General features: G+C 43.7%; 1 long non-coding RNA gene across 1 annotated transcript in view; it reads right to left on the reverse strand.

The window, feature by feature from the left end:
* Positions 1–22,738, reverse strand: part of LOC124628550 (uncharacterized) — a 25,043-nt gene extending 2,305 nt beyond the window's left edge. Inside the window, exons 1-3 of the long non-coding RNA XR_006983125.2 lie at positions 22,098–22,738; positions 2,740–3,175; positions 1–1,144 (exon numbers count right to left, since the gene is read on the reverse strand). The exon at positions 1–1,144 is cut by the window's left edge and continues 2,305 nt beyond it. This is a non-coding gene — a long non-coding RNA (uncharacterized LOC124628550). The remainder of the gene's footprint in view (positions 1,145–2,739; positions 3,176–22,097) is intronic.
* Positions 22,739–23,402: the final 664 nt, after the last annotated feature.

Consider the following 23,402-nt stretch of genomic DNA (forward strand, 5'->3'; position numbering starts at 1 on the left):
GAATAATTGATGCGTTGACTGCTGCATGATGATTACTTTTGAACGTGAGATCGAATGTGATTGGTCGATTCTGAACACAGCCACACCCCCAGTTATAAAAGGGTGTGCGCACTTATGCAGCCAGGTTACTTGACCTAAAATGTTTCCTAAAATGTCTCTGATTGTTTTTCACTTGTTGTGAGTATGCACGGAGAGCGGAAATGGTTCGGATATGAGTCGTGTTGCTTCCATTTGTCCACATCAGAAAAATCTGCCATTTTAACAGGGGTGTGTAGACTTTTTATAGCCGCTGTTTCTTCGTTCCAGGCACAGAGAACATTCTACACTTGGTTTTTCCTTCTGAAATATCCGTGTTATTTTCCTTCGTTTGTTTCTGTTTTTATTTATTTATTTATTATTATTCATTTGTGCGGGCGGGGTTTTTTTTTAAATACACATATATACGCAATTGTGCTGATTTTTTTTTTTTTTTTTCCCCTTTCAGTCGGCAGATCTGAACGATTCCCGCTCGAGTTCCAAAGACGGCAAGAAGCTTTTTTTTCCACCTCCCTGTCCTCCTCTATGCGTTTAAATCATTTCTAGCAACCTATCTCAAAGTTCATCTGTTGATCACTATCGCTGTATCTTACTGTGCAGCTCAAGGGGGAAAATATATATATAATATTGATAAAATCCTCTCTTATGCGGGATTTATCATGAAACTGACCTGCAACTTTGCGCTTCGATGTTATTAAAGAGCTGATGGAGAAGAGCTTTGAAATAACTGGAGCGCCCAAACTCCAGGGTTATTGGAGCAGGGTTTCTTGAAATAAGGTTGAATTCGAGAAGGCGATTTCTTTTTTCACTTAAACAATATGTACAACAACGCAGCGGAATAAACAGCGGGAAGTGAGCGCATCAAAGAGTCCGGAGCTGTAGCCGAGCCGTGTCTTTTCGCGCGGAAGCTGGGGAGATGTCCCTCTCGCTTCACAGCTCCTCTTCGCTTCTCTCTCTGGATTACCAAGACGACTCTGAATCCGAAAAACCCACACGCTCCCATCCACGGTCTTCCTCTGCTTCCGAGGCCGAGGTCCCGTCGGGGGAATGCCGGAGCACGGGGATGAGGCTTTCACCCAGTGAAGGGATTTCTGCGAGGGACGGAAACCTGAGGTGCAAAAGAAGAAGGAGGAGGAGGAGGAGGATTAAGGATTAAGTCTCCTCACTGAATTTTACACCTGTACGTCACATTAATTCTCTGCGCAAGGTAAGATACGTGTAAAAAAAAAAATGTAAAAAATTTAAAAAGAAAAGAAAAGAAAGAAAAAGAAAACAGTTCTCTCCACTGCGTGAACAAGAAATAATTCATTCTACAGGAAGATTTTGTGGGATGCAGAAAAAGGAAAAAATAAAATGAGAGGAGAAAACATCTGGTGTGTGTCTATTAATATTTTTGCTTTATAGTGTCAGAAAACCAAGACGCTTAATTCATTTTCATGGGGTCAAGCATGCAGCTGCACATAGTAGGGTGCACACACACACACACACACACACACACACACACACATTACACACACACACACATTACACACACATATAACACACACGCGCACATTACACACACACACACACACACACACACAAGCCCATAAACACCGAAGAAAGAAAGAAAGAAAGAAAGAAAGAAAGGAGGAGGGAGGGAGTAAGATAGATAGATAGATAGATAGATAGATAGATAGATAGATAGATAGAAAGGAGGGAGGGGGAGAAGAAAGGAAGGGGGAAAGGAGGGAGAGTGGAAGAAAGAAAGAAAGAAAGAAAGAAAGAAAGAAAGAAAGAAAGAAAGAAAGAAAGAAAGAAAGAAAGAAAGAAAGAAAGAAAGAAAGGGGAGGACAAAAGGAAGAAAGAAAAGGGGGTGGGAGGAAGTAAGAAAGAAAGAATTTAAGAAAGAAAGAAAGAAAGGAGGGAGAGGAAGGAAGGAAAGGACGGACAGAGGAAGGAAGAAACAAAGAAAGAAAATTTCTTAAGAAATTAAGAAAGAAAGGAGAGGGGAAGAAAGGAAGGAAGAAAAGGGCAGAGAGAGGAAGGAAGAAAGAAATTAAGAAAGAAAGGAGGGAGGGGAGGAAGATAGAAAGAAAGAGAGAAAGGAGGGAGGGGAAGGAAGAATGGAAGGAAGGGAGGAAGGAAAGAAAGAAAGAAAGAAAGAAAGAAAGAAAGAAAGAAAGAAAGAAAGAAAGAAAGAAAGAAAGAAAGGAAGGAAGGAGGGAGGGGAAGGAAGAATGGAAAGAAAGAAAGAAAGAAAGAAAGAAAGAAAGAAAGAAAGAAAGAAAGAAAGAAAGAAAGAAAGAAAGAAAGAAAGAAAGAAAGAAAGAAGGGAGGGGAAGAAAGAATGGAAGAAAGAAAGAAAGAAAAAAGAAAGAAAGAAAGAAAGAAAGGAAGGAGGGAGGGGAAGGAAGAATGGGAAGAAAGAAAGAAAGAAAGAAAGAAAGAAAGAAAGAAAGAAAGAAAGGAGGGAGGGGAGGAAGAAAGAAAGGAAGGAAATGAGGGAGAAAGGAAGGAAGACAGAAAGAAAGAAATTAAGAAAGAAGGGAGGGAAGAAGAAAGGAAGGAAAGGAGGGACAGAGGGAGAAAGAATCGGTGAATTTGATGGTGTTCTTCTGGGAGGCCGGACAGTCGTGGGTGAAGAGCATATAGCGCATAGGGCTCAGCACACGGCCCTGTGGAATTCCTGTGTTCGCAGTTATTGTCCTGGATGTGTGATACCTGGGATCGACCCGTTAGAAAGTCCAGAACCCAGCTGCGAAGGGTGGATGGCACACCGAGGGTGGAAAGCTTGTTGGTGAGCTTCGATGGTATCACCGTGCTGAATGCTGAGCTACAATCGATAAACAGCATTCAAACATAGCTGTCCTTGTTTTCTATGTGTGGATCGTTGTGCTGACGGCATCCTCTGTGGATCTGTTTGGTCTGGAGGCGAACTGGAGAGGGTCCAGAGGGTCCGGTGTGACGGTCTGGATGTGACTCATGATGGTTCTCTGGAAGCACCTCATCACTATTGGAGTCGGTGCAATGGTCCTGTAGTCGCTGAGACAGGTTGCTTTATTGTTTTTTGCCAGTGGTATGTGGGTTTCATCTGCACTGATCACTTGATTCCACTGTTGGTGGGGCTCGCTAGTGTGAGCTTCAGGTAATCCAGATCCTACAGTGAGAATGAGAATGTGAGTGAGAGTGAGAGTGAGAGTGAGAGTGAGAGTGCTGTAAAGAATTAAAAGCCACCGGCTCAGACAATACCATCACACAGAGATAAATAACGAAGGCCAAAGCGACAGAAACACAGACAGACATCACTATTTCACAACTCACTCTCTAATATCACCCCCACTCAAGAGCAACCCAAACACTCCAACACACCTCTACACTCACAACACCTCAACATGCACAACACCCCAACACTCACCTCAATACTCACAACACCCCAACACTCACCTCAATACTCACATCACCCCAACACATACCTCAATACTCACAACACCCCAACACACACCTCAATACTCACAACACCCCAACATATACCTCAATACTCACAACACCCCAACACACACCTCAATACTCACAACACTTCAACACTCACCTCAATACTCACAACACCCCAACACATACCTCAATACTCACAACACCCCAACACTCACCTCAATACTCACAACACCCCAACACTCACCTCAATACTCACAACACCCCAACACACACCTCAATACTCACAACACCCCAACACATACCTCAATACTCACAACACCCCAACACTCACCTCAATACTCACAACACCCCAACACTCACCTCAATACTCACAACACCCCAACACATACCTCAATACTCACAACACCCCAACACACACCTCAATACTCACAACACCCCAACACATACCTCAATACTCACATCACCCCAACACACACCTCAATACTCACAACACCCCAACACACACCTCAATACTCACAACACCTCAACACTCACCTCAATACTCACAACACCCCAACACATACCTCAATACTCACAACACCCCAACACACACCTCAATACTCACAACACCCCAACACATACCTCAATACTCACAACACCCCAACACATACCTCAATACTCACAACACCCCAACACACACCTCAATACTCACAACACTTCAACACTCACCTCAATACTCACAACACCCCAACACATACCTCAATACTCACAACACCCCAACACTCACCTCAATACTCACAACACCCCAACACTCACCTCAATACTCACAACACCCCAACACACACCTCAATACTCACAACACCCCAACACATACCTCAATACTCACAACACCCCAACACTCACCTCAATACTCACAACACCCCAACACTCACCTCAATACTCACAACACCCCAACACATACCTCAATACTCACAACACCCCAACACACACCTCAATACTCACAACACCCCAACACATACCTCAATACTCACATCACCCCAACACACACCTCAATACTCACAACACCCCAACACACACCTCAATACTCACAACACCTCAACACTCACCTCAATACTCACAACACCCCAACACATACCTCAATACTCACAACACCCCAACACACACCTCAATACTCACAACACCCCAACACATACCTCAATACTCACAACACCCCAACACATACCTCAATACTCACAACACCCCAACACACACCTCAATACTCACAACACCCCAACACACACCTCAATACTCACAACACCCCAACACACACCTCAATACTCACAACACCCCAACACACACCTCAATACTCACAACACCCCAACACACACCTCAATACTCACAACACCTCAACACACACCTCAATACTCACAACACCCCAACACACACCTCAATACTCACAACACCCCAACACATACCTCAATACTCACAACACCCCAACACACACCTCAATACTCACATCACCCCAACACACACCTCAATACTCACAACACCCCAACACATACCTCAATACTCATAACACCCCAACACATACCTCAATACTCACAACACTTCAACACACACCTCAATACTCACAACACTTAAACACACACCTCAATACTCACAACACTTCAACACACACCTCAATACTCACAACACCCCAACACACACCTCAATACTCACAACACCCCAACACACACCTCAATACTCACAACACTCCAACACTCACCTCAATACTCACAACACCCCAACACTCACCTCAATACTCACAACACCCCAACACATACCTCAATACTCACAACACCCCAACACATACCTCAATACTCACATCACCCCAACACACACCTCAATACTCACAACACCCCAACACACACCTCAATACTCACAACACTTCAACACACACCTCAATACTCACAACACCCCAACACATACCTCAATACTCACAACACCCCAACACATACCTCAATACTCACAACACTTCAAAACACACCTCAATACTCACAACACCCCAACACACCCCTCAATACTCACAACACCCCAACACTCACCTCAATACTCACAACACCCCAACACTCACCTCAATACTCACAACACCCCAACACATACCTCAATACTCACAACACTTCAACACACACCTCAATACTCACAACACTTCAACACATACCTTAATACTCACAACACCCCAACACATACCTCAATACTCACAACACTTCAAAACACACCTCAATACTCACAACACCCCAACACATACCTCAATACTCACAACACCCCAACACATACCTCAATACTCACAACACCCCAACACACACTTCAATACTCACAACACCCCAACACATACCTCAATACTCACAACACCCCAATACTCACCTCAATACTCACAACACCCCAACACATACCTCAATACTCACAACACCCCAACACTCACCTCAATACTCACAACACCCCAACACTCACCTCAATACTCACAACACCCCAACACATACCTCAATACTCACAACACCCCAACACACACCTCAATACTCACAACACCCCAACATATACCTCAATACTCACAACACTTCAAAACACACCTCAATACTCACAACACCCCAACACATACCTCAATACTCACAACACCCCAACACATACCTCAATACTCACAACACCCCAACACATACCTCAATACTCACAACACTTCAAAACACACCTCAATACTCACAACACCCCAACACATACCTCAATACTCACAACACCCCAACACATACCTCAATACTCACAACACTTCAAAACACACCTCAATACTCACAACACCCCAACACATACCTCAATACTCACAACACCCCAACACATACCTCAATACTCACAACACCCCAACACACACTTCAATACTCACAACACCCCAACACACACCTCAATACTCACAACACCCCAACACATACCTCAATACTCACATCACCCCAACACATACCTCAATACTCACAACACCCCAACACACACCTCAATACTCACAACACCCCAACACATACCTCAATACTCACAACACCCCAATACTCACCTCAATACTCACAACACCCCAACACATACCTCAATACTCACAACACCCCAACACTCACCTCAATACTCACAACACCCCAACACTCACCTCAATACTCACAACACCCCAATACTCACCTCAATACTCACAACACCCCAACACATACCTTAATACTCACAACACCTCAACACTCACCTCAATACACAACACCTCAAAACACAACACCCCACCACTCACCTCAGCACTCACAACACCTCAAAATGCACCTCTACACTCACAACACCCCAACACACACACACACACACACACACACACACACACACACACACACACACACACACACAAATCTACAGTTAACTCTTCAATACTCACTACACAGCCCAATCACTTCAAACACCCCAACACTCAGCCAAAACACTCACTCCCAATAACCTAGCACTCCCAATAAATAAACACTACCCTAATACTCTAACATTCACACCCCAAACCACCAAACAACCCATCACTCACGCCTCAAAACCACACACATCAAAACCCAGGCTCCAACATTCCAAATAACCCAAATCACCCAACCCAAGTGTTACTGATGAGCAATAATCCCCATATCAAAGAAAGAAAGAAAACAAAACAAATGTATTTTTCCAATGTTTGTCTTTTATGTCCAAAATCTTTGGACATCATGTAATGCCCAACACAGTGCCGGTGAAATGCTCGGCTCCTTAACTGTCACGTAATTGGATGGAAATGAATGCGTGCAATCAAGTTAAATTGGATGCACTCATACTTAATTTCTTCACTTTCTGTGCTTCATGTCCTCACTAATGAGTGCATTAGAGATGCTGCGTACTGTGTGTAAATCCAATCGCCATTTCCTTTTTATACTGTTTCACTGTTCCAATTATGGAGAGAAATGATAGGACATGAGCACCCTACACACACACACACACACACACACACACACACCATGACAGTGGACACAATCAGGGGTGAAATTAGGACTTAGAAGGTAAGCAAGCTCTACTCCATTCATGGATGTCAAAAATGTTGGGACAGAACCATTCCATTTTATAGTGATTTATAGAATTCTATGACGTTTTTGGCACTGATTAAAACACCTTTTTAATATTACCATTTGTGTCCTAAAGATCCATTCTGTCCTAATTCTGTTCCGATTTCATTTTCTAAAATAGCAGCAGGCGATAGCGTAGCTACTACGTTAAGACGTTGTCGTTTCTATGGTAACGGCTCATTCACAGGGACTCGTGCTGCAGACGCTCGACATGAACTGATTAAAAACCACGTCCAATCACTGACATAGTGACGTTTTCTATAAGGAAATATTCATTTTAAGGAGTCTCCAGGTTTCTGACATCTGCAGGACAGAGCAGTTTATGCTTTGTGGCTTCTCGGTAATATGTCAAGCCATGTTGTTGTTGTTGTTTTTTTAACTATATGTTTATGTAACTACAAATGAATAAACGGTAACAGTAACTCAGCATCGTTACTTCACCCTATTGTTGATTGTTTTCCTATAACCGCACAACAAAGAGCCTTTAATTTGGATTCCAATGAAAGATAACGATGCGTTCACAAGGACGTGACCTGCACTAAACGCCGAGCGCGAGTTTGACGCGAGTTCCTGAGAGCTGCGAGATCGCCGATAGGGGTCTAATATTAAGTCTGATCCTTTATCTGTAAGAAGGTCGATGCTAATTTAGCATCACTTATCTGCTCATGATGCATAAACAGGACTGTCAGGTTGGGCAATAATTGGCGACATCAACAGTCTAGCGATGGCTCACGAAAAGTTTTCCTCGACTCGACTCGACTGTGAAGCGGCCGAGAGAATGCACGCGGAAAAGCACGGAGCAACAGGAAGCGAAAGAAGCCTACCTCGTCTGATCAGATTATGCCACGAGCTGATGATGCTAATTAGCCAGGGCAAATTTGCATTAGCGGATTATGTAATGGGCTGGAAGCCAAGTGGAGCGGTGGGGAATTGGCTAACTAAGCGTGCCACCAGCTAAAGTCACAGCTTTACTGGAACGCTGCCCGGCCACTTCATGCCAACGCGCCCATGCCCAATCATGCAGAGAAGCCAGAAACATCAATTAGACAGTGGTGGGTAATTGTGTGGGAGGAGGGCCTACTGGCACGAGGGACCCTGTTAAATGTCCTTAGGCGGCCTCGTGTCTCTGCTCATTTTAATACATATCAAACGACATGCCGGTACTCGCTAATGCACTCAGACAGACAGTAAAACACACAGATTAGGATGATGATGATGATCAAACGAGGCTTTTAGAAAGAAGACGGAGAGGGGAAAGGAACAAATGTGCCAAAGACTTTGGATCGTTTATTTTTTTTTTTCCATAGATAATAGGATTTAGGGTTTGAAATTCAGATCACGAGCGAGTGGTGTTCTCTGGAAGTTAACGAAAACGAATCCTCTGCAATCAGTGTTGCGCTGTTATAGGAAAATGATCAACGACAGAGCGGTGTGATGAAGCAGAAGTTCATCAGTTTCCTATAACAGCAGCTCACGGTGTTTTTCTTTGATCCCACATCAATTTGCCAAGACTAACCATTTTCTATGTATTAAAGAATAAGACGTTATACTGTACAGTTTATCTGTTTATTGTTACGTGGCTTAATGGTTAACAAGTTTGCCTCGCAGCTCCGGGGTCGGGGGTTCGAATCCTGCCTCGACCCTGTGTACGTGGAGTTGGCACGTTCTCGCCACGGATTCCTCCGGGTACTCCGGTTTCTCCGCCAGTCCAGAGACATGCGTTGTAGGCTGATTGGTGTGAATGTGTGCAATTGTGCCCTGATGTAGATTGGCATCGCAGGCCCCCGCCTTTTGCCCCGAGTTCCCTGTCGGGGGAATTGGCCCCAGGCTCCCATGCAACCTTGTGTAGGATAAGCTGTATGGAAATTGGGATGTACAGATGGAGTTACGTTTAATGTTGTGGAACATATACAAAACATGTTCCTGTTCTCACTTATGTTACACTTATGTATATTATTATTATTATTATTATTATTATTAGGTGAGAATTTCAGAAGACATACAGCAGTCATGTAATAGTGGACGCCTCATGACCTCCCCTGAACACGCTTTCGAAGCCGACGTTGTACGAGAAGCTCTGCAGGACTCTGTCGGAGGCATCCAGCGGCTAACAGGAGGGAGGAAACAAAAAAGTACAGGAACGAAGGAAAATCACAAAGCCTTTGCCCTCAAACCAGGTTCATGCAGAGGAAGCTGCAGCTTTCCCTTCATCCCTTTATTCCTCCATCTGTCTGACCCCTCAGCAGGCACGGAGCAAACCAGGACGTCATGGTGCGTGGATGTCCACCCACGTCCGTCCTTCCGCAGGCCGCGCCGGACTCTAATTGGTCCGGGCGAGGTTTGCGTCCGTGTAATTCTTGCATGTTAATGCTCCCGTGGTAACCTTCTTCCATGTAATGGCTGCCCAGCGAGAGGCATTTTCGACTGCATTAGCTGTTATCGAGTTACAGAGCCCCACCTTTCCAAATAAGATAAATTTAATTGATCCAGTCTATAAAAATCCCTGCGCCGCTGTGAACGGCCCCCAGGTTCCGGGCTTCTCTCGCTTTATTTATTCTCTCTGTTTTTCGCCGCTCAGGTCGAGCACAACCCCGCATGTGGTGCAGGAAAATTAGGTTTATTCAACTCCTTACAAAGAGGAGGGACAGCGGAGAGAAAATTCAAAAGGCTTCGAAAATTAGATCAGCGGTCGCAACAATCAATCAAAGGCCGGGCTCCTAGGCCGCGAGGCTCGGGAGGAGACGTGAAATGAACCTTTAAAACAGCAGGTTCTTGGCCCACACTTCGCTCTTCCACGCAGGGTAGAAGATGACTAACAATGCTTAACACTCTTTCCACTGTGCTGCGAAAACATTCTGAAAGTTGAAACACATGCACACAACCACACCACACACTACACCACATCACACAAACGCACACATTAAACCCCATACCGTATAGAGAGAGAGAAAAAAAACACAAGCGGAACCTTGTAGAGAGAGAGAGAGAGAGAGAGAGAGAGAAAACGCAAGCATGAAAAATGTCTTTACAGTGAAACGGAAAAAATCCACAGCGGAAATATGAAGAATGTCATTTTACTGAGTCGCGCGTGTGCTACGGCGCGCACGCGCGGCCTTAATTTCAGCCTCAGCGCTAGTTAATCCTGTTATCGCGTGTCAAAGTTATTGCGCTTACTACAGCAATGCACGCTTATCAGAAATAAATACATTAGATTCACTGTAAGAGCTGAGTAATACGGAGACTTCATGAAAAAATTCCCGGGGAGAAAGAAAAAAAACAAAACAAACTCTAGTAGTGCATTCGAAAAGATGAGCAAATTTCCTGCTGAAAGAACGTTATGTAAGTGGGGGGGCGGGGGGGGGACGGGACTACTTTGTGTCATGCTGTTATAAGAAAACAATCAACACCCCGTGGTTACTATGGTGACCACCCCGACGTCGGGTTATTTTCCGACAGGAGCACGTCCTGAAGTCTTTAACTCCTCTTATAGTGCGTCAATTTGCCAACGATTAAACGGTGACGTGTTATTATCCGATGTTTTATCCGATTATACTTGTGGAACATCTGGGAAAAAAAAGTTCGCACTTACACAGTTGCAGCTATAAACGTATAAACAACGTTCCCTCACCGGCCTCTCTTTTCTCTCTCGTTAAGATGATAATATCACCAAAAAAATGCAACTTGTCATGTTACCAAGCAACCGTAACCAAGCAACTCCTCTGTCCTGAAGAACCGTTACCTCTGACTGTTACAAAGCTCTGACACCGGAGACTCCTTCCATAAATCTACTCGCAGTAAACGTCACCATATCGACGACTGTTATGTATACACATTCCGAGAAAACACACGGCCTTCTCTGACTTTTATCCCGATCGTTTCAGTTCGCAGAATGTCTCCTCGATGATCAGTCTGTCAGAGTTATTTTGAGGTGCACGGGATCCTGAGACGTTACCACAGCAGGGAAGGAAAGCACTCGACCTTGTCTTTTCTAGGAAAACGTCCCTTCTATAGACAGTCCTTACTCACTTATGACTAAACCAGAGCTCAGGGAACAGATGCTTATGCACTCTAGATCGTCCGTACCGTTCGCCATGTGTGCGTCGTATGTACTGGACAGAAGAACCGAACACGAGAACATAGCTTTGTGCCTGGGGAGCTTCCGCGGTTTCCCTGCGTGTTGTGGAGAAGCGGCTAAATTAAAATCCTGTCCATTAAACCCCACGTCCGCCTGGAAGATCCTCTTTCTCTGACCTTTTAGCTAAATTTCCATCAATCTCATTTTACGCACGATTACAGTTTTTAATGAGAGATGAGCCGCATTATTCTCTATAATCTCTACCTCGCTCGATGCCGATAAAGCCAAAGCCTGAAGAAGCAGTGGAGGGGGAGGGGGCGGGGGGGGGGACTAGGGTTGGCGGATGCCTTTCTTTTCCAAAAGAAAATCGTACCTGAATGTCAAAAGCAATATTCTTATTTTTTATTAACTTGTTTGGCAAACAGCGTCCTGTAAGCGGGCGAAACGTTTATAAAAAAAAAAAAAAAAAAAAAAAAAAAAAGTTAATTGCTCATTATATAGACTGGGATTTATCAAAGTGATCATAACTCTCTCTTGGGTTTCATTAAATGTTTAATCAATTCAGGATTGATCTGTGGACCCTGCATAATTCACTGTGTTATTTAAAAACAGACAGTTAATAAAGTGCTATCGTTTGATAGCTGCAGACGCCATTATCGAGTACAAAAACAAAACATGCATTCGTTCATGCAAATTGCGACACATAATTGGCTACGGGTGGACTCGTGCTCGGTTAGACAGGACGGAAGACTCTCGAGTTTTGTTACTTTTAATGATCTGAAAAGCAGGAATGGAATCTAGTGAGTAGACATCAATAGATTAGAACACACCATCGTAGGTTGACAATGACTGCGTGCTTACGAGTCTTTGGGTTACTATGTCAGGGGTCCAGCGGGCACAGATAAAAGCCTTCGACCTCAGCTATCGGTCTCTCAGGAGCGGTGGGTGAAATCCTCAGTAAAGTCCTCTTCTTTGTGTCTAAGCTCGCCGTAGGGTGGGGCTGATCCCCGCAGCGGCAGCTCTTTTGAATACATATTGCTATGGCTGAGCCCCTAAGACACCGCAAGAGACCCTCAGGCCACTTCCTGTTTATTACACACGTGCTCTTTCTCCTGTCTCTGAGGTCTGGACGTCCTCTCCACGGACGGATCCCAGAGGGAGGACGGAGCGCACGGAACTCGTTTTTTTTGTTTGTTTTTTTGGTATCACACGCTTGGATTGCACTTTGGGTTCTTACGAAATCTGACTTTTTGTTTCTATAGTAACTATCATTATCATTTCTAGAGTAACAGCTCATTCACAGGGACTTGTACGGCGTATGATCTACGTAATCTGACCCATGATCGTTGATATGGTAAAGTGTTCTGTAAGGAGAGGTTTATTTAAGGAAGGAGTCTCCGGTGTCGGTTTTCGCGGTTTCTCGGAAACGTCCCAGGCCGCCTTATTAACTTCACGATAAGAGAAAGAGAGGCCAGAGACCGGACGACCGTTTATAGCTGCTATAGCGTAAGTGAGAACAGGAACTAATTTGTTTCACGGGCGTTCCACAACATTGAACGTAGTAATAAAGGTTCAAAAGAACACGTACGTGTAAACGAACGATTAATAAATCACTGTACGTTGTAATCGTAATTGTTTGAGGTCGTAACGGTAAGTCTGTTTCGTTACACCACCCCGTTGTGGATTAGTTTCCTATAAGAGCACGACACAGAGTGTAAACAAGAGGCTCAAGGTGTAAGCGTGCAAACGTCTGAAAAACAAGGACCGAACGTCGACGCATCCTAGCATGCATAAGAATGAATTGAAGGTAAGACTGAACGCTGCGGTTCTCATTTGGAATAAATGCTAATGAACCTAAGAGACACGAGGGATTTAGGTTGGGGGAGGGGGGGGGGGGGCAATTAAAGAACGCCTGCAGCAACAATATCGAGGACAAAGGATGCCGTCTCACTAATTAAATTCTGTGGCAGACATCTGCCCTTTCACCCCTCCTTCTCCATTTCCCCGGTGCTCATCAGAGGCAGTCAAACGTTCGCTCTCAACTGTCACTCACTGAAGCTGCTTCACACAGAGAGCGCTAACCTGAACTCATTCCACTTCTAGAGCTCGAGGTCAGTAGGACGGCGCCCTGATCTTCACAGGCAGTTCAAAAAAAAAAAAACTCCTATAGGAGAAGAACGAAGATCTAAGGACTGATAATAGCGCCGTGGGATTTAATAGATGTATTTAGAAACGGTTTCAACAGTGAGGTTATATACTTTTATTCCGAGTTGAGTTGTAGTGAGGAGTTAATAGTGAAATTGTGGACATTGGTATGCAGAGCTTGGATGTACAGTCACTACAGACTTATGCAGTATCGTGACAGAATTATGGCGCGATCAAGTCATGTCGGAAAGATCGTATTTACGACTTGAACGCACACGAACACCACCACGAAGTCGTATTTACAAGTGGGATTTTCTTCGAGCCAAGGGTTACCGAGTATAGGACATCGTTTCGAAAACGTGGCGGAATCGATGGATGGGACGTCTGTAGTTGACAGTAAATTTGTCGAAATTGCCGAGTTTTCTCGCCTCAGAAGCCGATTTGAGTTATTACGTGTTTGGTATACGCAGCAAGTTACTGAAATACAAGCAAATTGCTTGACATGTCTTTGCCAGATTTTGATTTTTTATTGAAAGTAAAACAAGCTCATTTCCTGCACAAATATAAGGATTAAAACATAAATAAATAAATAAATCAACACACCCGAGGTGCATTCTTTGTTCTTCATTTTCTAGAAGTGGAGTTTAAAAAGCTGCCGTATTTTTTCGGAATTATTTGAAAGAAGGTACACCACCATCTTGCACCGACCAAAAACTGACTTGAACGCACCTGAACGCTTCCCAACTCGAAAATACGAACTACCGAGGAGGTCTTGAATGCACCATAGGGGCAGTGGTGGCTTAGCGGTTAAGGTTCTGGGTTGCTGATCGGAAGGTCGGGGGTTCAAGGCCTAGCACTGCCAAGCTGCCACTGTTGGGCCCTTGAGCAAAGCCCTTAACCCTCCCTGCTCTGGGGACTGACCCTGCGCTCTGACCCCAAATTCGTGCGAGGCAAGAATTTCACTGTGCTGTAATGTATATGTGACTAATAAAGACTCGAGTCACACTTGAGTCGCAGAAAAAAGAATGACCCGCGACTTGACTTGGACTCGTGAGCAATTGACTTGGACTTGAAGATAGGTTTGGCGTTCCCGATTACGTTCTCTCTTCACTACCCTGCATGACAGCATCAAACACCACATTTTTCTATTCATTCCTCATTCTTTCATTCTATCAGTATGTCCCACACCCCACAACTTGAGATGATGTCCCGCATTTTGATTGGAAATAAAACAGTTCGAACAGCCGAAGCGTGGAAGCGCGGGGCGTGCTCGAGAGCGGGTTTGTGAATGGAGGGCGGAGTCGGAGAAGGTGAGTGGTAAGGATTGCACCCCCGCGGTGAATAATAGTCACGGATGCTACGTGGTGCCGTGAGCCGAGGCGAGAGTAAAAATGGGAGAGACGGGCGCCTCGAAAGACACAGCGCAGAGCCATGTATAAAATAAAACTGCTGAAAAGCGACAGTCAAAGATAAAGAATAAAGCACCTTTTGAGTTGCTGCAAGCCTGCCCCCGGCTTCCTCGTTCCCTACCCGAATCTCGGAAAGAGTTACACTGAGAGTGAGGATTTAGTTATTTTTTTCTCACGTTTCTACAATAATATTTCACTAAGTTATAAACTGAAATAGACGGAAAACATCAGTTGCATCGCTGACGAAGCAATCGTCCCCAGGGGTTCTTCATCCAGTGGCTGTGAAGAAAGTATTGAAGCCTGTCATCAAAGGGCTGTCAGCTTTCACTTAAACTGGGCCCACGTGAGGTCAAGCCATAGAAATCCTTTCTGTCTCACTTCATTTTTTTATGCGGTAATGTGTCTCTTTGTTGCATTGTTTGATAAACAATATATCAATATAAATTGGCTGAGTGTAAATGTTTCTTATTCATTTAGACAGACATCAAAATGGTAGGCCTTTGGGTGTTGGACATTTGTCCCACATTGTCCCACACAAACTTACTACATGTCCCACATTTGGTCCGTTTGCATCTGGTCACCCTACCCCGAAGGGCACTTTGAAGGGAGAGTAATCAAGCTGGTCATGCTGTAAGATTGCTTCAAACTGAATTTCCAATAAAAATTCGAGTTCAGAGCGACCGTTATTTTTGAGTGCCACACCTTTTAGCCTTCCAAAGGTCTCACAATGGAAGGTAAAGTGAAAGTACTGATAAAAATAGAACCTCAGAGACTTGAGACTTGACTTGGACTTGGACCTCTAAGACTTGAGACTTGACTTGGACTTGGACCTTAAAGACTTCAGACTTGACTTGGACCTCAAAGACTTGAGACTTGACTTGGACCTCAAAGACTTGAGACTTGACTTGGACTTGGACCTCAAAGACTTGAGACTTGACTTGGACTTGGACCTTAAAGACTTCAGACTTGACTTGGACCTCAAAGACTTGAGACTTGACTTGGACCTCAAAGACTTGAGACTTGACTTGGACTTGGACCTTAAAGACTTCAGACTTGACTTGGACCTCAAAGACTTGAGACTTGACTTGGACCTCAAAGACTTGAGACTTGACTTGGACTTGGACCTTAAAGACTTCAGACTTGACTTGGACCTCAAAGACTTGAGACTTGACTTGGACTTGGACCTTAAAGACTTCAGACTTGACTTGGACCTCGAAGATTTGAGACTTGACTTGGACTTGGACCTTAAAGATTTGAGACTTTATTTGAACTTGGACCTCAAAGACTAGAGACTTGACTTGAACTTGGACCTCAAAGACTTGAGACTTGATTTGAACTTGAACCTCTAAGACCCGAGACTTGACTTGAGCTTGGACCTCAAAGACTTTAGACTTTATTTGAACTTGGACCTCAAAGACTTGAGACTTTAATTGAACTTGGACCTCTAAGACTTGAGACTTGACTTGGACTTGGACCTCAAAGACTTGAGACTTTATTTGAACTTGGACCTCTAAGACTTGAGACTTGACTTGGACTTGGACCTCAAAGACTTGAGACTTTATTTGAACTTGGACCTCTAAGACTTGAGACTTGTCTTGGACTTTGACCTCAGGGACTTGTGAACATGTCTGACCATTACACATGCAGGGTGGAGTTTGCCAAAAATAGTGGCTGAATCCTGACCTTGCAATTCTTCTTCTTCTTCTTCTTCTTCTTCTTCTTCTTCTTCTTCTTCTTCTTCTTCTTCTTCTTCTTCTTATCAGCTTGAGTGAGGAGCAGTATTAAGTCCAGCACCACTGTTTGATGGTTTCATGTAACCACAATATGCCATGCTGAAATGTATGTTTTGGCTATAAATACACAAAAATGAGGGCCAATATTAAATAAATAAATATTCATTAATGAATAGTATCATCAAAAGGTCCTTTATTCTCATGGAAGACATTGGAAAAGGTGGATCTTAATCTGACATATTGCTTATCTCAAGGACAGAACATTTAAAGGATATATTATATTATGATTATTTTTTATTATTATTATTTTAGCTTAAATGCTCATGTTTTAAAGACGGTGGTCTAGACAGTATTGAAAAATCCCCTGTCTCGGACACCTCTTCTTTAAAAAATTCCTGCTACTGTGTGCATAAGGCTGCTCTGAATATGGAGAACGTTCCCTGTGTAAATATTGATATGACTTTTGGCCTCCAAATATTGCTTTTGGTTCTTTATGTAATTCATCAGATAAAAAATGTTTTGGCACCCCTGGGAAAATTAATTAAACTTGATTCGGTTGGTGTTCCTCACACGGGGCACCAATAATAATAATAATAATAATAATAATAATATTAATAATAATAATAGGTGATCCCTAAATTATACATTTGCTGTATGATCTACACATACATATGTTTTAGACCCTTACAGATATTAAGTACTACAAATGACATAATATGAATATACAGGTATACAAATATGGCTTCTGGTATCAAGCAGCCCAGAGCTCAAGAAGCATTAAAAGATCTCTCCCACCCTTACTCTGTTACACTGAGCTATTAAAGGTGAGACACCATCAAGAGTGAGTGTGTGTGTGTGGTAATGGCTCTGAAGTTAATAAAAAAAAAAATAAAAAAAAAAATAAGGGGGCCAGGTAATAGAGTTTTAAATCACTGGCCAAGTTCTTCTCCTCAGACTGGGAGACAAGTTTAGCTAATGAAGCCTGACAGCCCCATTCCAGAGTGACTCCACGCTTAGAGCAGCTTCGGCCCAGTCTGCGCCCGCCGGCTCGTCCCCTCCACCACAGCGGGCCACGGCAAACAGGGAAAGTTTAGAGAGATTAACTACCGCCCATTTCCTGCTTATTTAACACCCAATCTCACTTCAAAGCCTGTAATGGCAACAGGATTCACTCAACATCAAACATGCCAGCTCCACTGTGCTGCACCCTCTCTCTCTCTCACGGGCTCTCTCTCTCTCTCTCTCTCTCTCTCTCTCTCACTCTCTCTCTTTTACGCTCTCTCTCTCACACACACTCTCTTTCACGCTCTCTCTCACTCTCTCTCTCTCACGCTCTCTCTCTCTCATACTCTCTCTCTCACGCTCTCTCTCTCTCACCCTCTCACGCTCTCTCTCTCGCTCTCTCTCGTACCATCTCATTCTCTGGTCACACAATTAACTCCTACCATCAGCACTCGTAGCTTCAACCACGAAGTAAATATTCACCACTAAATGCACAGCTCTTTGAAATTGACTACTTCCTGCAGTAAAGGGGGGGAAAAAAATTATAAAAAAAAAATAAATAAATAAATAAATAAATAAATAAATAAATAAAAACAACCTTGAAGTTTTCTAATATCTTCAGGAAGTTTTCTGATACATCTCAGGACAGAGAAGTTAACCTGAAAGGAGAGAGAAAAACGAGAGGCTGGTGAGGGAACGCCCGTTTATAGCTGTCCATATCATAATGTTGCACCACGTTAAGTGTAATTATAAACGGATAAAATGTACGACGTGTCCTCGTTTACTCAGTTTAAATTTCAAATGTCAGCGTTCACAACTCAGGCTGCATCAAACCACCCAGTTGCTGATTCTTTTCCTCATAACAGCACGCCCCATCAAGTTTAATTCCTTACGTAACCTATCATTTACCCGTTAAGAAGCCTTGCTTAAGCTTCCTTTAGAATAGACACTGTCTTCTACACGGTCTCCCCGAGTAAGAGTGCCACTCTACTCAACATTAATGAGCGAACGAAAGAGTTAAGACCCGAGGCGCCGTATAAGTCGCTTTGATTCTAATAAGAGATATATCGCATCGACAACGAGTCGCTCCACGTCATTCCGAGCGTTTTTCATGTAGAGGACACGAAATATTTGTGCGAACCTGGCTCTCCAGCATATTTCACTTCAAAATGAAGAGAGAAAACATTCTGGGCTGGGGGTTGGAACATGAGGTGCTGTTAATTTGCAACACATGGCAAAAGCGGAGGAGTTAAGATGGATGAAGAGAGAAAGAGAGTGAGAGAACGGATAGAGAATGATGAGTCCCTGCTCTCTAATATTCCTCAGGCTTCCTCCTCCCCACCGAGGCTGGATTTTCCCCGAACCTCTCCGCTGTTCTCGCGCGTTTAATACGCTTCCAAGATGACCTGGAACTAATGCGCCGCTTATTTCCCCCTGAAGATCGCATATGGGCCGCACAGCTCACGCAACCTGTCTTCATCCACACACAGGTGTGTGACGACGGGAGTGGGGGAGGAAAGTGAGAGCTGAAGGATGGAGGGATAATTCCTCACTGCTTTTAAAAAGGATTTTTCCGTTTTCGTTTAATGGCTCACTCAGGGTCGAGGGTTGAGCCCACGTCTTGCCGTGTAGAACAAAATATTTTGTTAGCGGATCACTTATTCAAATAATTGTATACCACGGTGCTGTTAAGTTCATAAATCTGATTGGTTGATTGATTGTCTATGATAGTAGCTCCGGCAGTAGTGCTGCTGTGAATTTCTATCAATGCAAGTTTTATTTCTTACCACTGAAGTTTTCATTTAAGTGACTGGAAAGTCAATAATACAATCGTGTGTTATTTGGTTATTTGAAAAGCCCCTGCTTCTGGTGACAGGAAAGTCAGTGCTAAACTCACTGTGACCCAATCACATCACTTCCTGCCTCTCAGAAAGTAGATCTTAGAGGGTTGCATGAATTGATTTGAGGTTTTTTTTTTTGTTTTTTTTTTTCCCCCTCCCTCAGTTATTGTTGGTGGGAAGGAAAGACAAGGCAAGATGATTTCCAACAGACTGGCCAAGTCAGTTTCAATAAAGACTGACAGCAGCTGTCAAAGAGCCTAATGCATGCTCTTTCAACAGTCCACCAGTGATTGCCTCGGATTGTGTACCATGATAAAAGTTCCCCCTCGACACTCTGTAGGAACACAGGGGGACCTTTGATGTGGAGACACCAGGGATGCAGCCTTCCCTACTACCATGGGTGTCTGAGAAGGGAGAGAAGAGAAACCTGGGCCTGTCTTACTTTCCTCCTGAAGATCTGTAAATAAAATATCAAGGCTCTGAGACAATCCTGAGACGAACCCTTTCTCGAAGTGTGCGGTGCGGTGCGGTGCGGTGCGGCCCTCGAGAGAAGGCAAAGTAGGGTGCCGTACCTGTTTCAACACCACTGCGTTTGGGGCATGGACATTAATGAGATTGTGTGATTTTTTTTTTTGATTTTTTTTTTCATCTCTCAAACTCGCCCCTCATCAGACCCCCCCCCATGTCCCTGCGAAAGGTGCTCAGTGTAATCTGACTTCATTTTCTGCCTCTTTAACCGGGACCAATGTATTTAAACGCTTGTGCCTTTGACAGATGCTCGGTTCAAATTATTCCTAACTGGAAATTTGCTGGAGCGATATTAAATATCCTTGAGGCCGAGGCTGCCTAAAGAGAACGGGCAACATCAAAAGGCTGAACACTTCAAAAAAAAAAAAAAAAAAAAAACTCAAAAATAATGACCCCTGCATACCTCCAGGGGAGAAGAAGACGAGAAGCAGTAACACAGTTCTTCTGTCTTCAGATCCTGGTTCACCAACATTCCTGTCCTTTAAATGTAGATTACGAGCGCTCCCTCGACTCCGGTCTTTAGAGCAGAATACCGAATGAGATGCGCGTTGCAATCAACCACCTGAGCTCTAATCTATTCACAAGTCATTTTCACCTTGTCAGCCTCGACATTATCGCTTCCCCGTGTGCCACAGTGTCCACAGTGTGTAGCTGTATTCCCGGGGTATTGACCCGAGAGTGCCCTGTGGGTTCCAGTCCTCACACCCCCACCGCCACCACCCTCCTATCCAACACTTTCTAACCGTCTGAGCTCTCCGAAGTCTTCCAAGAGTCCAAAAATGAGCCTCCATCCCCACCACGAGGCCACTAGAAGAGTCGCACCCTGGTTTTGCATACGAAGAAGTAAGCTCACAGCTGGCAACACTCAGTCCGACTCCCTGATCAGAGCCGACAGGAGTCATTAAGTCATAAAACCGCACACACTCCCACACTCCAGATGAGGTAGGGTCGGCGTGGCAGCACAGCCGCTCAGGAAGAAAAGGGTTACCTTCTGCCCTCGGGAGAGTGACGGATTGCTTAAAGCTGGACAGCACAGCCCTGTGCGCTATTCTGACTAAATGAGCACCATATACATCGGGATTGTTCTTAGATCCGCAGACATAAAACATCATCAGTACTATTTGTCTCTGTCTTTTACATAGAACTCGAAGTGCCTTATCAGGTATCGTATGAAAACCATGTGACGTGGATTACAAGTTACAGATCATGTTCTGTAACTGCGATCTATTGAGAAAACAACAAAAAAATAATAATAATCCCCAAGCGTGCCTTGGAGAAAGCCCCGAGGTGTACTAAACTGAACAGATATAACGCGGCAGTCCAACATTCCTCACACTTACATAATATGTATATAAACCCGCCGTAAAAAAAAAAAAATCCCGAGCAGAAACATCAAGCCGTGCTTTAAAGGACAGCCTCCACACATTAGTGACATTTTGAGATATTAAGAGTGAAATTAATGGGCGCTGTACGGTACGACGTGCCACATCCACCACTCCTGTCTTCCCGGCGAGGCGACTCGGCCTCCGGTATGTCGTTTTTTTGTTGTTTTTTTATTTTTTTCCTCAAGCCGCGGGGTTGAACAAAAAGCAAATGTTAACATTGCCTGGTTCCTCTGAACTTGTGCCGGGCTTTGAAAAACGAAACCCCGGTATTCCCTCCCAGTCCCGTTTCCACCATTCTACAAGTCAAATTCAAATGTCTTTGCATATCAGCGCTCGCAATTCATGACCGAAGTTTTTGATCCTAAATTTGGACCGGTGTTCGAGACGACCCAAAAGACCTCAAGTCTAGAAAAGCCATTATTCTGGAGTACATCCGAATGTTCAACTGTTTACCTGGAAGGATCTTGTACAAGAAGTTGAAACCAGCTCATGGACCGAGACGCCGTACATCTGGATACGTAAAGAACACACTGACGGCATTCGCGAAAATAACTGGAAACACAAAAACTCTTTCGAAAGCGCTCACATACAGTACGCATGCCTGCGCAGTCAGTGGTGATAGTGTGTCATAAACCATCATGTCAGACACCCGGAATAACGTTAAACACATAAGTTCTGCGGTAGAGAAGGCGAAATACAAAGAAACAGCAGCTTGGCGAACACGGCGAACATCGGGATGTTGTTATATGTGGACTGACGGAAAGTAAGGTACATAAGGTATACTCTGAGTACAGATCCCAAACCTGCATTCATAGAGCAGTCCGCATAGCCGGAGTGGTGGATTCTGGAGGGGGATAATGTTCTGGCACCTCTTCACGAGGATATAAAAATAAAGCAACGCCAAATTAGACTGAAAATCAGAACTGACCGATTAGAAACGGACAACGAGGTCAACAACGCGTGGTAAACAAGTCCTAGTGCAATCATACACCATTTCTTCCGAGCCTTCTGTTTTATGAACTAACCTAAATGAAACAAATTTAATAATAATGCAAACGTTACGCACCAGGGTTTTTTTTTTTTTTTTTTTTTCGTTTTTTTATGAACTTCCAGAGTTCATTTTTTTTTTTTTTTTTTTTTAATGTGTGTAATCTTGTTTACAATTAGGTGTTAGACATCATTTTTTAGTTCATTTAACATTTGAGGAAACCACTCTCTTTAAGCCGTACACACTTAAATGTAAGAGCGATTTATTTTAAAATGACCAAGTTTGAGTCGAATCTTTGCAATTATATTCAAGTGTATTCGGCTTAAAGAAATCGATTTAGCAACTTAAAAAATTCGAGGTAATTCGTTTCCGCAAAATTTTCTGATTTAAACGAACTTAACCGGTTTTACAGTGTAGTGTACCGTTGGTCTTCTGATGGATTTTTCGCTTCAGGTAATTTCTTAATTATTATTTTTGTTTCCCAAGGCTTCGTTGTACTTTTGATATCTTTAAGTAGAATCGATTAACGAAGGAGCGGTGTGATGAGGCGAGTCACGGTCGGTCCTTTCTCCAGTGTTTTTATTTCTCTTATTCGGCAGAAACTCGCCCGTGATTACAAGGTTTTATTAATTAAAGAACGATACGTCATACTTTTTTTTTTTTTTTTTTTTTTTAGTCCATTCATAGTTCTATTTAATTTGTGGGATTCCCGATAACTCCTCCGTCCTGAAGATGTCGGAAATCTTTACGTTTTCAGATCCGCCTCCGAA

Source organism: Ictalurus punctatus, chromosome 10 (genome assembly GCF_001660625.3).
Source record: "Ictalurus punctatus breed USDA103 chromosome 10, Coco_2.0, whole genome shotgun sequence".
NCBI lineage: Eukaryota > Metazoa > Chordata > Actinopteri > Siluriformes > Ictaluridae > Ictalurus > Ictalurus punctatus.